We start from the raw sequence: 16,287 nt of genomic DNA, 5'->3' as shown, positions 1-16,287 counted from the left end.
AATGCAGGCAGGAAACCCAGGCTGGGAAGAACATGGTGAGAAGGGCTCCCCTGGTGGGTATATTCAGATGACTGAAATATATTTCTCAGATATGTCTGGTCTTCAGGCTCAGTTCCTGAAAATACTTCAGAGCCATAAAGGTGCAATGGGTGTCTTGTTATTGATGAAGCTGACTTTTGGAGTCACCCAAGGGCAGGGCTGGTTACCAGGGGAACCAGCCATGTGATTAGAGGGAGGGATCTCGCAGCCCCCAGGCCCCAGCCTCCAGGGAGTGAAGAAGGAAGGGGGGCTGGAGGTTGGGCCAGCCAGTGGTCAGTGACTTAGTCCATCATAGCTATGCAATGAAGCCCTCATAAAAACCCATGAGAACAGCGTTTTGGCCCTTTCTTATCCTGTTTCCTTATCAGAGAGCTCCCAACCTTGGGGAAACAGAACGTTTCCAAGTGCTACTGAGCCAGGCCCCAAGCTCCATGAGCATAAAGCTCCTTTAATTGGGATCTTGCCCTACATAGCTCTTCCTCTGGCTGTTAATTTGTATCCTTTACAGTATCCTTTGTTAAACAGGTAAACATCAGTGTCTTCCTGAGTTATGTGAGCAGCTCTAGGTAATTAATAGAACCTAGTGGGAGGTCGTGGGAACCTCCAATCTGTAGCTGGTTGGTCAGAAGCACAGGTAACAGCCTGGGGCTTGTGACAGGCAAGAACAGAGCCCTTCACCTGGGGAATCTGGTGCTGTCTCCAGGCAGGTAGGGTCAGAACTCAATTGCAGTCTCAGACACCCTGCTGGTACTGGAGAACTGCTTGGTGTCCTTTGTGGGGAACCTGTGCACCCCAACTCCACACATGGAATTGAGTCCAGGAACCCTAAAAGACTCTGTCAGGAGCCTAGAATTATAAAGCACCAGCAGTCAAATGATGCAGTAGTTCAGTGCCAAGACCACAGAGCAAGGTCCTGTTGGGTGGGAGGCCAGGGTGCAGCAATTGCCCAGCCAGTAGCAATCAGATCCAGGCTGCAGAAGGACTCAGACAGGAGGACGGGGCAGAGACGTGAGGCACAAAGATGAAGCTCAGAGCACCCTGCTCTGCCCCTGCTACCACTCCCCACCCCAACACGGGGGGTTGTTCCTGGGTGTCCCCATGCAGCTCCAGACTGGGGACAGACCACATTCTCGACCCTGGGAACCTGGGAAGTAGATGATGACAGCAGAGATGTCACAAGTGACAAGTGCTTACCTCTCCCTCCTCCCAGAGGAAGACCTCATCCTAAAACAGAGGCCTGCCAGACCCAGCCCGCCCACCCTTCTCCTCTCTGACCCCTCACTTCCTTTCTGGCCATGCTGCAGCCTGACCCTCAGGTCCCATCCTATGGACAAAGCTGATGTCTCATTGTGACTGAGAGTAAGCAATGTCCTGTCTGACAAAAACATTCACAAAAGAGCTGCCTGAGTAGGAGGCAGTGAGTTCTCTGTCCTCGGAGAGATGAGACCAGAGGCTGCATGACTCACTGGGATTTTACAGGGCGGTTCTGGCACCCCACTGCCCGTTGGATTCAACGACTTTTAATGCCACCCTTGAGAAGTGATGAATCTGCAGTTCCAAGCCATCTTCCCCATGATGTGGCAGGACACCACCCGTCTGCCCACAACAGTCCGGAGTTCCCAGAGCTCAGACACCCCTTGGGGCACAGAACAGAAAGGGGCCCTGTCTCCAGAAGGGCCCCGTGAAAGTGTACTTCAGCAGAGCAGGAGGTGCCCCTCAGCCCACTGTGTCTGACCGAGACTCAGTTAGCAGAGTGGGTCACGGTTTCCATAGAAGGCAGAGGAGCCCAGGATGGAGCTGTGCTCCCACAGGGAAGCAATCACCCCGCTGCCCTGCCCGGCGAGGCCGAGGGTCAGGGGAAACCCCCGTCCATGTCCTGGCAGGGTCATCTGTGAGAATCAGTTAGCACTGGGGGGCTGTAAGGAGAGGAGGAGCAGGGTGGGGGGACAGACCTTCTCTGCCTGGCTTAGAGGCTCCGAGAGGACAGTGAAGGGAGGAGGGTCTCAGGCAGAGAGAGTCACCACCAGGGGAACTTGCACAATCTGTCAGGATTTCACAGCCCTGGACAGGAAGGAAGGGAGGGTCACAGAGGGATGAAGATTGGGTTAATCAGAGGCACTGGGCCCCAGACCCTACCTTGGTGGGCTCTGGCCCCTTGGCTTTCCTCCCAGACCCGGAGGAAGGGTCCAGAAACCCCTTGTAGGGTCCCCACAGCCTGCCCGTGGCAGCCCTCAGACTCAAAGCTTCTCCCCTCTGAATCGGTAAGGCTCTCTTTCCTTGGCTGCCCTTTCCGCCCCTCTCCGCAGGGAGGCACGAGCCCTTGCTGGTTTGCAACTGTCGTTGCCACACTGCAGTCAGCCCTTTGCTGGTAGAGCTGCCCTGTGCCCTGTAGGCGTTTGGTAAGTGCTCACCGCCCAGTGAATTCTGCCCTCAGATCCTGGGCTCCGCTTCGAGGGCGGCCGACTTGGAGGGCTGGGGTCTGCTTCCAGCAATGCTGGCATATTCCACGGCCAGAGGGGGTTCAGGCTTGGGCTTCCGAATGGGGCAGTTGACATAGATGGAGTCTTCAGGGCCGAAGTATTTCAGGAGGTCAAGTGAGGCATAGCAGATGGCCCCCAGGTCCTTGCCAGAGCCCATCTGCTGATCGGAGCACTGGGGATCAAAGAAGATAGATGTCAAGTGTGCGGATCACAGCTGCGAGTAGTTAGTGGCCCCCTGGGTGCCCAGAGCTGGGCGGAGGGTAGGGACAGGGATAAGGTATGAGACAGAGTATGGATTCCACAAAGCCTCCAGGAATGGCTGAGGGCAGCAAGGGTGCCCTGACCAAACATGCCGAAGAATAGGCTAGGGAAGACCACACCAAGTGCCATCCACGGACCAGCAGTACCCAGGAGCTTGTTAAAAAGGCACAATCTCAGATGCCAGCCCAGATCTACTACAGCAAAGTCTCCGGGGTTACAGCTCAGGAACCACTTTAACAGGTTCTCTAGGTGATTTCTATGCCAGCTCAAGTTTGAGTAGCGTTGAGCTAGAAGAGCACTTGGGAAGGACGTCACTTGTAGAGATGATTCCAGCATCCCAGGGGGTTGGAGCAAATGACTTTACATCCTCCCAACCCTATGATTCTATAATTTCAAGAGTTTTAGATCTTTAGACAAGACAGACCCACCCAAGGAAATGGCCCAGGCCCCAGACTGTGATAAGAAAGCCTATGTGTTTTTACCAGGTAACACCTTTCCACACAACTGAGTGGACCAATGGTGGCCAATCCATGGCTTGACTTAGCATCCACGAGGTGGGCCCCCATTAAAAGCTGTATCCCTCAGGGGTGAAGGTCAAAGGTTGAGTCAATCAACTTCTCTCCCTCTTTCTCTTTCACCCTAAGGGTCTGACCTGGGAAATAGCGGGGAAGGATGCACGCAGGGGAGGTAGTAGGTGCACAAGTCGTCCAAGTGATCCAGGTTCAGAATAAACCAAGCTGGGAAGCTAAAAAAGAACAACACAATAAGGATACCCAGGAAAGCTGAGATTCTTTCCGCGCCAGTGAGGTGTCCTTCCTTTGCGCAGAGGTCTCCTCCTGGGCTGAAATGTCACAGGTGTGGTGGAATTCATCCTCGCCTGTGAGAAAACAGCCAAGGTTGGGGGAGGAGCCACTGCTTTCCTTCCCTTCCCCCCACCACCCCTTCCCCGAAATAGGGCTGGGGCTTGAGGTCCCAGGGGCGCAGAAGGGACTCTGATGGGGAAGGGGCCGTAGCTTGGCCAGGAAATAGCCTCCAGCCTGGGGGATCCCTGGAGATCTGCACAGATTAGTGTCCAGGGTGTGGACATTAGTGCTAGGAGCAAATCAACTGACCCCTGAGGCTAATTTGCATATAACCAGTAACCTTAGGTAACATTAGTCAATTCCAGGTCACTGAAAGTTCAAAATTTAAACATAAGATTAAAATATGATCTATTTGCTAATGAAGTTATATATAATGCCTTTCAAATTTTTAGACCAGGGACCACAATGAGAAACATTTTACCTTATTCCCACATAGACACACACACACATACACATTCACACACATACTCTTCTAAAATAAAAGTTCTGTGGAAAAAATACTTATCCTTCCAATGTGCAAAGCATTTTATTTTGCTTTTCTATTTTGTTTTATAAAAACACTATAGTGACCTACCAAACTAACTTGGCACAGTTTGAAAAATATGTATGTAAAATTTTACAATACACTGCTAGTTCAGATCAAACTAAAAAGCTTCTGCACAGCAAAGGACACAGTCAACATAACAAAAAGGTAACCTACTCTATGGGAGCATATATTTCCAAACTATATATCCAATAAGGAACTAAAATCCAAAATATATAAAGAATTCCTACAACTCAACACCAAAAAAAAAACAAATAATCTGATTTTAAAATGGGCAGAAGACCTGAATAGACATTTTCCCAAGGAAGATATAACCAACAGACACATGAAAAGATGCTCAACATCACTAATCATCAGGGAAATGCTAATCAAAACCATAATGAGATATCACCTCACACCAGTCAGAGTGACTAATACTAGCAAGATAAGAAATAACAAGTGTTGTCAAGGACATGGAGAAAAGGGCACCCTTGTACACTGCTGGTGAGATTGTAAATTGGTGCAGCCACTATGGAAGGCAGTATGGCGTTTTCTCAAAAACCTAAAAGTAGAAATTCCGTACAACCCAGTAATTGTACTTCTGGGAATTTACCCAAAGAAAATAAAATCACTAATTCAAAAAGATACACTCACTTCTATGTATATCACAGCATTATTTACAATAGCCAAAAATAGGAAGTGACCTAAGTGTACATTAATAGATGCATAAAAAAGACAAGGTACATGTATACAGTGGAATATTAGCGAGCCATAAGAAGAATGAAATCTTGCCATTTGTGACAACATGGATGGACCTGGACGGTGTTATGCTAAGCGAAACAAGTAAGACAGAGAATGACAAATACCATGTGATTTCAGTTATATGTGAACTCTGAAAACCAAAACAAATGAACAAACAAAACAGAAATGGACTCGGACATGGAGAACAGACTGGTGGTTGCCGTAGGAGAGGGAGGCGGGTATATGGGTGAAATATGTGAAGAGGAAAAAAAGTAGTGAGAATGTTCAATATCTTGATCTGGTGGTGGTTACATGAGTGTACACACGGGGCAAAATTCACTGAGCTGTACACTAAATTGGTGTATTTTATTTATGTGCATCAATAAAAACAGTTAAGATGGTATTTCACAACAATAAAAAGCTAACAAAAAAAAAACCACTGTAAAGCTCTCTGTTCTTACTGAAATTCAGCAATTTTTCTTGCATAAGCACTTCCTGAATTGCCATAAGCCTTTAGTTAATTTCCAGGGTTTGGAAAAGTTAATTCTGCCAGTTTCCTCATTGCTTCATTGCTTTTATGGAGGAAGGAATTTTTGGACATCCTTACTCTGCTGTTTTTTGCCAATACTAATGGCTCTGCATTGTGACTATCCCTGTGGCTGCCGCCTTCCACTGGCTGGGGAAAAGGAAAGGCTATAATAACCCCAGGCCATTAAGAAAATTCTTGCTGGTTTAGAAAAGGGCCCCAGCTCTTCCACCTGAAAACTCATCTCTATCAAAGATAAATAATCAAAGAGGGAGCAGCGGAAATCCTATACAAAGACACTAGAAGGAGAAAGGGGAGAGAAGCAGCATGGTAAATGTGAAAGCCACAGACCACTGACTAGAACATTGTTACCCATGAGCAGGGGAAAATTCAATATTTTCTCTTAAATGTAAAAAAACAAAAACAAAAAACTCTTCCAAGAAACCAGAGCACAAAGATAAGCGTAAAAAGATGTAGGAGAACAGCAAGGCAACAAAGGGAGCAAAATGTGAGCTGACGAAACCTAGAAGACAAGTAAAAGAAGAAAATTAAAGCAGCAGGAAGAGAAAATGAAATTGAGAGCATCACAGGGAGCATAGATGCTGCAAAAACACAGAAGGGAGTTTGGAGGGCCAGAATGTGAGGAGTGAGTCAGATGACATAGTGAAGGAGACTTAAAAGGAAATAACCTATGCAGCAAATGGGTAAGAAAGCCAATATATATGTGATTGGTGTCTGTGTCCCCCAGGAAACAAATTCAAAGAATTGACTCAAAGACAGAACCCTGAAACTGCTTCCAGCAGTAAGAAAATACATGATTAAACATCTTGAGAGGCCATGCCCCAGGAAAAGTGGATATAAATGGCCAACTCTTCCAAATGCTAGTTACTGAACTTCAAAGTTACTGGAAAGAATGCTTTGAACTGACATGAAAACAGACCAAGTCACGTTTGAGAAAAGGATGTGGCTGGGCTGACACATCCCTACACCTGTATTCAGTTGGAAGACAGGGGAGCCAGTAAGGCCTCAAAATCCTGCAGGAAGCAAATGTAACCCAAGACATTTATACTCTTCCCAAACGTTACTGAATATACAAAACTCAAGGAATATTCTTCTCATGGGCTCTTCCCGAGGAAAACACTCGAAGTGAAATTCAGCCATCCAAGAGAAGTCAACACAAAAGGCCTGATGGAGCAAATCTCTCAGGATACCCCACTGAGGGCTCTGGCATCTGTGCTCACTGGCATTTGCCCACTTGATACCTGGGGAGGGGGGATCATTTAAACACTTTTTTCTCTATAGACAAAATTATTTTCAGCAATAATCATGTTCCAATCAGTAATCATTTCTTGATTCATCCTTCAGTTTTACAGACAAAAGGAATAATTTCAAAATTTAAAAATATTCAGTCAAGTGGAATATTCCATGTATGAATAAATATTTTCATTAAAAAAATACACCTTACACTCCATTTACATGTTTTAAATTTACAAAATCAAAACATAAGTGATTATATAAACTGAGAAAATTGAAGTGGTTCCAGTTCTGTTTCCTCATTTTTACAACCACTGTGACATCATTATTTCATATTCACTAATTAAATACAGGAATATCTAGAACATTTGGGCTGGAGACACAAAATACAATGGAAGTGAGCTCGTAGGATTTCAAACCTTTAAAGACGTACTTTCCAAATGAACCCATGCAACGGAGTTTATGTGCCTGTGTTGGGGGAATTTTCCTACTATATATATATATATATATAAGGATTCTCCAAATTAGCTTCCATGCAGACTATTAAAGATAAATAATAGAAGTGTGCTAATTTTAAGCACACAGATAGACTTGTTTTTTAATTGAAATTCAACAGTGACAAAAGCAATTGTAGCAAAAGATTTTGGGGGGCAGTGGGAGGAGCATTTTATCACTTCCATGTTTTAGGACTGCGATTGCAAGGTTTTACAATAAAAAACAGAAAAGCTCATCAGTTTTATTATTGTTTTTAAATTCTCTACATCTGTCTCATCTATTTTACATTTTGCAACCTTGCAGGGATCTAAGAAAGAAGCCACAGACATAAGATTAAAGGTGGGAAATCATTAAACAGGGAAAACAATCTATATTAGATATTCAAATTAGACAACCTAAAGCAACATTACAATGACAAATCTCCACAGACCAAGCGCTGCCTTATTGCCAGGACCTGGGGCTGAAATGCCCATTAACCTATCCCAGTCCAATACTGGAATCTCTCAGTTCTCCTGCCCAGGTTTCTGCCCCTGGAACTCAACTGCACTAGATCCGCAGCTGGGAGGCACAGAAGCGAGGTAGGGGGAGTACTCACCTTTGGAGAGAATGCTCTCAGGGTCAGGTACAGACAGCCACGACAGTGGAGAAAGATGTCCCATCAGCCGCTCCCAATATCCATACAGGAGCAAGCAGCAAAACCCAGAAGACCCTGGAACTGAAGCAATGGTGAATGAGAATGTCAGGGTCATGGCCCAGCAGAGAAACAAGGCAGCACAGGAGAAGACAGAACAAGACCATAAATGGATGAGCCTGAAGATGCTCCACCTATTAGAAGACATATTTTGAATAAATCAATGCATGAAAGGAGAACTTACCTGAAGAGGTGCCTGGGCTTTAAAATGCAATCTTCTAGGAGGCTTCAGGGTCAGTGCAAGGAAAAACTACCTGTTATCTGGGGGAACTGAGAGAGAAGAGAATGTAAAGGGGACATGGAAAGCCTGTAAGAAGGAACTTAACAATACTTTAGGAAGGAAAACAAAAGCCCTTAAAGAAAAAACACAAGTAGAGAGATGAAATCTGAATGTCATCAAATTCAAGAGAAGAAAAAAATACCAGACTTAAGAGGAGTGAGACGCAGTTACTTCAGGAAGTGAAAGACTAGCAAGCAACATTCCCAGCCTGCCCAGTCTCTGGAAGACCATGTAAGAGCTCTCCTGACTGGCCGCACAGTGCCATCACCCGGGGAGCTTCAAAACCACTGCCTCTGGGCCCCACTTCCAGAGATCCTCATTTAATTGGCCTCAGGTGTGGCCTGATTGTTGAGTTTTGTGTTTTAAGCACCCCAGATGATTCTAACAGACAGCCAGACGGTATTACTAACAAAAAAAGAAATTCAAGTTTTGGTTTATTGCATTATGCAGCTGACAATGACCAGATGACAACACTTTAAAGCTGGTAAATGCCATGAACAAAATTCTGGTTTAAAAATATTGTACCTTCAGCAAAAGACACCATCAATAGAACAAAAAGGAACCCTAAATGGGAGAATATATTTGTAAATGACAGATCTGATAAAGGCTTGATGTCCAAAATATATAAAGAGCTCACATGCCTCAACAAACAAAAATCAAATAATCCAATTAAAAAATGGGCAGAGGAACTGAACAGTTCTCCAAAAAAGAAATACAGATGGCCAACAGACACATGAAAAGATGCTCCACATCACTAATTATCAGAGAAATGCAAATTAAAACTACAATGAGGTATCACCTCACACCAGTAAGGATGGCTGCCATCCAAAAGACAGACAACAACAAATGTTGGCGAGGCTGTGGAGAAAGGGGAACCCTCCTACACTGCTGGTGGGAATGTAAACTAGTTCAACCATCGTGGAAAGCAGTATGGAGGTACATCAAAATGCTCAAAACAGACTTACCATTTGACCCAGGAATTCCACTCCTAGGAATTTACCCTAAGAATGCAGCAATCAAGTTTGAGAAAGACCAATGCACCCCTATGTTTATCGCAGCACTATTTACAATAGCCAAGAATTGGAAACAACCTAAATGTCCATCGGTAGATGAATGGATAAAGAAGATGTGGTACATATACACAATGGAATACTACTCAGCCATAAGAAGAGGGCAAATCCTACCATTTGCAGCAACATGGATGGAGCTGGAGGGCATTATGCTCAGTGAAATAAGCCAAGCAGAGAAAGATAAATACCAAATGATTTCACTCATCTGTGAAGTATAAGAACAAAGGAAAAACTGAAGGAACAAAACAGCAGCGGAATCACAGAACCCAAGAATGGACTAACAGGTACCAAAGGGAAAGGGACTGGGGAGGATGGGTGGGTAGGGAGGGAGAAGGGTGGGGAGGAAGAAGGAGGGTATTAAGATCAGCATGCGTAGGGGGGGTGGGAGAAAGGGGAGGGCTGTACAACACAGAGAAGACAAGTAGTGATTCTACAACATTTAGCTATGCTGTTGGACAGTGACTGTAAAGGGGTTTATAGCGGGGACCTGGTATAGGGGAGAGCCTAGTAAACATAATATACTTCATGTAAGTGTAGATTAAAGATAACAAAAAAAAAAAAAGCAGTTCCTGTGTGGTGACCTCCAATGAGTTCTACACAATGGTATAAAGGGCAGATCAAAGTGTGGGCAAAGGGTCTGTTTGTATTTATACAGAGGATCAAAGCCTAATTTGGCTACCCCGAAAATGAACTAAGATACGATATGAAAGAGAACTTCCAACATCAGCACTCTCTGGAAGACTCATGCCAGAAGATGATCATCAAAAAACCTCAACAAAGATCCAGGCGATGCTGCAGTTGTAGCTGCATTCATCCCACCGGTTCCTGGACTTGCCATGGGAATGAAGGAGATATCTAAGCTGGCCTGTGCATACAGTAAAACAACAAAATTGACTGGATCTACACTGTTGGAACTCAACCAAGAATTAGGAGAAGTGCAAGTTGTAGCGTTCCAAAATCTTACATCTACAGACTATCTACTGTTAAAAGAACATATGGGATGTGAACAGTTCCCAGGAATGGGCTGTTTTAATTTGTCTGATTTCTCTCAGACTGTTCAAGTACAGTTGGACAATATCCATCATATCATAGACAAATTTTCACAAATGCCTAGGGTGCCTAACTGGTTTTCTTGGCCTCACTGGAGATGTCTGGTAATTATAGATCTGCTTTGGTTATGTAACTGTATTTCTATTATGTTAATATGTGTGTGCAATTTAATTAGTAGTTTAAAACCTATACATACTTAAATTACTCTACAAGAAGATATGTCAAAGAAATAATCAATCTTCCCATGTTTTCTTCTGTCTGCTACCTCTATAGCTTTTCTTCTTCCTTCCTAATTACAACCCTTAAATAGAATTCGTGCCTCATATCAAATTTACTGAGTATCATAATTCCTCCAAGTGCTAAAGATACCTCAAGACAAATGCTGGGCATAGAAGCCACAGGTCATAAATCTGCAAAGAAGTAAAAAGCTAACCTTTTCAAACAATAAGGCTTCTCTCTCACTTACCAACTTAACATTTCCCTATATGGCCCCAGAAGATGACTGGTTAGCCAGAGACGGGTAAGATTCCTCAAGGGAGGAACAACTTAAGACAGGCACAGTCTCAGGGGGGCCATCAGGTGAGAAATTGGGGATCAACAGAGGTGAGGCTTAGAACCTCTGCCCCCCTGTTTTGAGAGAAATCTTCTGCATCCGTGGATGTTTTATTGCCCTTGTCTAGCTTGGATTAACACATAGTCTACAGGCACACACCTGGTCATCTACATTTGCTCTCTTACAACACTAAACTAAGTTTTCTACCTCTATCTTACATCTACCTACCACTTCAGCATTTTATTAAAAATAATAATAATAATAAAGGGAGAAATGTGGGATCCACACATATGGTTCATAATGCGTGATCAAAACCGAAAGTTTCTGTGATGACTGCCCTTGCACTGTTCACCATGTAAGAACTTATTCACCATGTAAGAACTTGTTCATTATACTTTAGAAGATTGGAGACTGTTGAGAATTAGACTTGGGGTTGATTAATGATTGTGCATTGAGTCCCCTATACAGAATTTTATTGTTGTTAACAACCATTTGATCAATAAATATAAGATATGCCCTCTCAAAAAAAATAAAAATAAAAATAAAAATAAATTAAAAAAAATATTGTACCTTAACTGGAAAAACTCAAATGTTCATCAGTAGGAGAATGGATGACCAAACGGATGTATCCACATGTTAGCACACCACTCCCTGATAAAAAAAAAAAAGGAAGACTCTGATACAGGCACCAAGGATAAATCTCAGAAACACTCTGCCATGGGGCAGACGTGGAGTCCTGCGGGCTCGCTGCTCCGAGCGCTAGGCTCGGTGGGAAGGTCAGGCTGGTGCCCGGGTCCATGCTTGTCGTGGCCGCCTTGTCGGGAGGTGGTGTGATTCGTGGCCCGGCAGGGAACAGCGATTGCCACATCTACGCAGGTAACTTACCTCCGGACATGCGAAGCAAGGACACTGAGGACGTGTTCTGCAAATGCGGCGCTCTCCGCAACTCCATCTCAAGAATCGCCGCGGAGGGCCGCCCTTCGCCTTCGCTGAGATCGAGGACCCGCGAGGAGACGCGGTGTGCGGTCGCGACGGCTCTGACCGCGGCGGGTACCGGCGGCGGGTGGAGTTTCCTCGAAGCGGTAAAAGCAGACACAAATGTCTCATCCCAGTTCCACCCGGTGCTCTTATAAACGAAACGGTATAAGGGCTTCAGAATTTGTGCCAAGTGCAAGATAAACACTCGAGTAGCCTAAAAAACTCAAAACTCCTGTAACAATGCCACATTGCAGGGATAGGGAAGGCCTGACTGCTTCTGAGGTAACTTCAGTCTTCCCCGACCAGGCAACTCCCAATAATTTGACTGACAAACCAGGTCCCTGAATCTTGGTGCTGTTGACAGCCCATCCTTTCTGCTGTACATGTTGCAGCAGCCTAGGTGCTGCACCTTCTAGATCTGAAAGAGAACCAGATGTTAGCATATCATCAATATAATGGTACAGCTGCACTGTTGGTGGTTTCTCCCATGCTGCCAAGTCCTGGGCTACAAGTCCATGACAGACGGTGGGCTGTCGAGGTTTCCCTGTGGAAGGACAGTGAAAGCCCATTGCCGCCCTTCCCACATGAAGGCAAATTGTTCCTGACTTTCTTGTTCTATTTCAATGGAAAAGAAGGCATTAGCAAGATCCACAACATAGTGAATATGTTCCTAGTTCATGACTCAGGGTATCTGTCAAGTATGCAATAGAGGAGATGACACGTACAGAGGCGGTATGACTTCATTCAATTCTCTGTAATCCACGGTCATATGCCAGGAGCCATCTCAATATGTTACCAGACACACCAGGGGATTAAAAGGGCTATGAGTAGGCTTTATAGTACCCACATTTCCAGTTCCCGGAGGGGTTCTCCAATTTCTTTATGCCCTCCAGGGAATTTGTATTGCTTGGCATTAGTCACGTGCTGATGCACAAGAAAAGCTACAGGCAGGTGCTTAGCATGTCCACTCAGAACTGCCTTTACCACACATATCCTCAGTCTGAACTCACCTGCAGTGGTCTGCAACCATAGGCCTTGGAGGACATCTATCCCCAAAATATATTTAGAGATTGGAGAGATATACACAGTATATTCCTTCAGGTGTAGATGTCCTATTCCCAATGGAATTCAGGCTTGTTTCACTCTGATAGCTTTACCTCCATATCCAACAATTACAGTAGGGGTCCCTGAAAACCGCTCAGGGTTGCCATAAACCAGTAAACATTCAGCTTCTGTGTCTACAGGAGCTGGGATGTGTTGAACATTCACTGGGTACCAATAAATTGATATTTCAACAAGTGACCTCTGGTCCTCTCCAAGTCCCTCAGGGCAGGTACCTTAACCCTCCCCTCAGTCAAATCAAGTCCTCTAATGCTCTTCCTGTGTGGGTTCAGGTGAGGCTGGCTCACTCTCTAGCAGGAAGTCTTGCAAACACACAGGCCAGACTTGTGGCTCTGTCTCTGGCCTCTGCTTCTTGGTCCCCAACAGCCAGAACTGCTGCTCCAGTTTCGATTGTTGCCACAGCTCCAGGAAGATTCTATTTGACTTCCCACCTAATTTCTCTTTGTCTGCTCCTTCCCCTATTAAATCGACCCACATCTGGGTCCCTGTGACCTTCAAAGAGCCCTTTAAATTCTTCCTCTGAGGAGCAGACCATATTTCCTTCTGTGCTATCATTGTTTCAGCCTCTCCCAAGTCTGCTACCATATGGGTGACCTTACTTATGGGTTGCCTTAAGTGAGGGACAAGAATGGCCACTAGCGGCCCAAAGAGGGACATGGGAGCCGTCTGAAGCACCATATTTCTCATCCCTGCAGTAAAAGGCTCCTCATATGGGCCATAATTCTCTGGACTATGGATGGCATTTTTCATGGCCTCACTCCCTTAACACCTGTTGGAGCTCAGCATATCTTTGCCATCTAGCAGGAGAGGATGATAAATCACCCTGATTGGACCATCCAGGGTGAAGAGCAGCCATAAGCCAATCAAGGAGGGAGAGACTTTCTGGGGTCTGGTGTGCATTTTGTAACCACCGCATCAAGGCAGGATGAACTGTCAGGGAATCCAGCTTTCCCATCCCTGATGCAGACAGAGCAATTCCATTCCCACTACATCCCAAAGATGCAAGAGCCAAGCTGATATTGACTCCAAGGGCTTCTGCCAAAATTGGAAGCCCAAATCTACCAGCATAACCTGAGTATAGGGGTGGGGCATAGAGTGCTCCATGATCTGGGGAGGGAGACACACCTTTCCCAGAGGACCCACAGTTGCTGCATCTTCTTTCTTTACTGCAACTCTGTGGGCTTTCGATACAGGAGGGGTCCATGACCCCAGCACCACCCCTTCATCCTTCCCAGGCTCCTCCTGTTTCCAGGGCTGATGGCAGCTTCCTTTCCACTCCCCTGAGTACCTCCTCTGCTACCCCCTTTACCTTTTCTACAGTGACTCACAGCAATGCTGGCTCAGTCAACAGCTCTCTCGCCTTCACCTCCACACCTCGCAGCTGGCATTCTCGTGCTCCTCTTCCTGTGCTTCCCTCAGGGGCTGTAATGAAGTATAGAATGTTAAGGCCTGCTCGGGGTCATTTGAGTTTATCAGGCTCAAGGTATGCACCCCTTTCCCAAAGGAGCTGGCCACTCCTCGGGGAGAAGGGAACAACCACCCTGGGCTGCGTGCCAGAGATACTTGTCCTTGGGCTATGTGCCTGGGATAACTACCTTGGGAAACGCGCCCGGAACATTTCTATAACAGCGAGTCGTGAACGCGGCCCTGGCTCCTGGCCAGATCCGTGTCCATACATGACTCATGCATATGCCTATTGCACTGAGCCTCTTTTGTTTAAACTAACATAAATATCAGCTTGGAGAAACTGCAAGCAGCCTTCCCTCAATCGTTCTTGGAGTACTGCTGCCTTATCGTCCTCCTCTGAGACTTGCCCGTAATGATTTGTTTTCCGATGCTGATGATGGGGTCCTAGTAATACGATAGACTGATTCTTTCTTTCTTTCTTGTTCTTCCTTTTTGTCTTCCCCGCAACTTCCCTGTTTCCCCCTTTTTCCTTATCCTCCTACTCCTCTTTTAATAAAATGAAAGTATACTAAACAGCTGTGGCTTGTGGTGGTGTGTCTTGCGTATCGAGCCCTAATTGGCATTTAAATCTGTGCACAGCAATTGATAAACTGACTATCAATACAGGAGTACATCGTTCTCCTCCATGTCCTTTGCCTCCCTCAGGGCCTTTGCCTCCTTCAGAGCACCTTGCAGCACCATCTCATTCTGCAAAGAATCTTTTACTTCCTCCACAGAAACTCACGGCTCATGTTCTCACACTGCCTCTTGTGCTTTTCACGGGGGTACACCCTTCTCCTACATGGCGTTTTCCTCTTCCACAGTGCCTTGCAGCAACACCATTTCATTGTTTAACAAATCTTTTACTTCCTCCAAAGCACCTTACAGTTTGCATACTTGAGCTCCATCCTCCCGCATCAATGCCATTTTATTCTTCAGTAAATCCACAGTCCTTCGCCGTTCACGTTCTTGTGCTGCCATTTCTCATGTCTCTTGCAGGAGCACATTCCTCTCATCTGTAGATATTTTTAATACTGTGAGAAACAGCCAAACCATGGTTCCCACTGCCCGATGCCCACTCTTTTTTCTTAAAGAAGCTCCTTATTATGCGGTGGGCTCCACCTTCCTCAAGTCCTGGGACAGGGTCCATTCCTCTAGGAGGCCAGCCACCTCAGACCACATGCCCACTGGGGGACACCCAAATGTCTCCCTTTCATAGGGGTATCCCATTGAAGTAACCCTCCCATGAGGGTAGCATTTTCCATTCTTTGGTCTACAATGAATCCTGCTGGCTAAGCAGGTTGTCTTGACTGAGTGTTTCAGTCCCACACAAGCTCACTTTGGATTCAAAGAGACTGAGAAATGACAATGGAACATTCCTGGGGTAAAAGGGTTACACCCAGCTCTATTCTCCTGGCGATAGGCTGAGCACTAGAATCACATCTGCATCCAACTGTCTGCAGGTCCATAATCCTCCTCCATCTCTGCCTCCACCCAGGGCACTCGGCAGAGCTCTTTATTTTTTTTTTTTATTTTTATTTTTTTTTAGATAATTATTTTTTATTGAAGGGTAGTTGACACACAGTATTACATTACATTAGTTTCAGGTGTACAACACAGTGATTCAACATTTATATACATGATAATTCTAGGTACCAGCTATCACCATACCAAGTTGTTACAATATTTTGACTATATTCCTTATGCTATACATTACATCCCGGTTACTTATTTATTTTACAATTGGAAGTGTGTACTTTTTTTTGGTTGTTGTTGTTAGGGCATCTCTCATATTTATTGATCAAATGGTTGTTAACAACAATAAAATTCTGTATAGGGGAGTCAATGCTCAATGCACAATCATTAATCCACCCCAAGCCTAATTTTCGTCAGTCTCCAATCTTCTGAGGCATAA

This window comes from Manis pentadactyla, chromosome 16, assembly GCF_030020395.1.
Source record: "Manis pentadactyla isolate mManPen7 chromosome 16, mManPen7.hap1, whole genome shotgun sequence".
Taxonomy (NCBI): domain Eukaryota; kingdom Metazoa; phylum Chordata; class Mammalia; order Pholidota; family Manidae; genus Manis; species Manis pentadactyla.
This window is presented reverse-complemented; position numbering follows the sequence as displayed.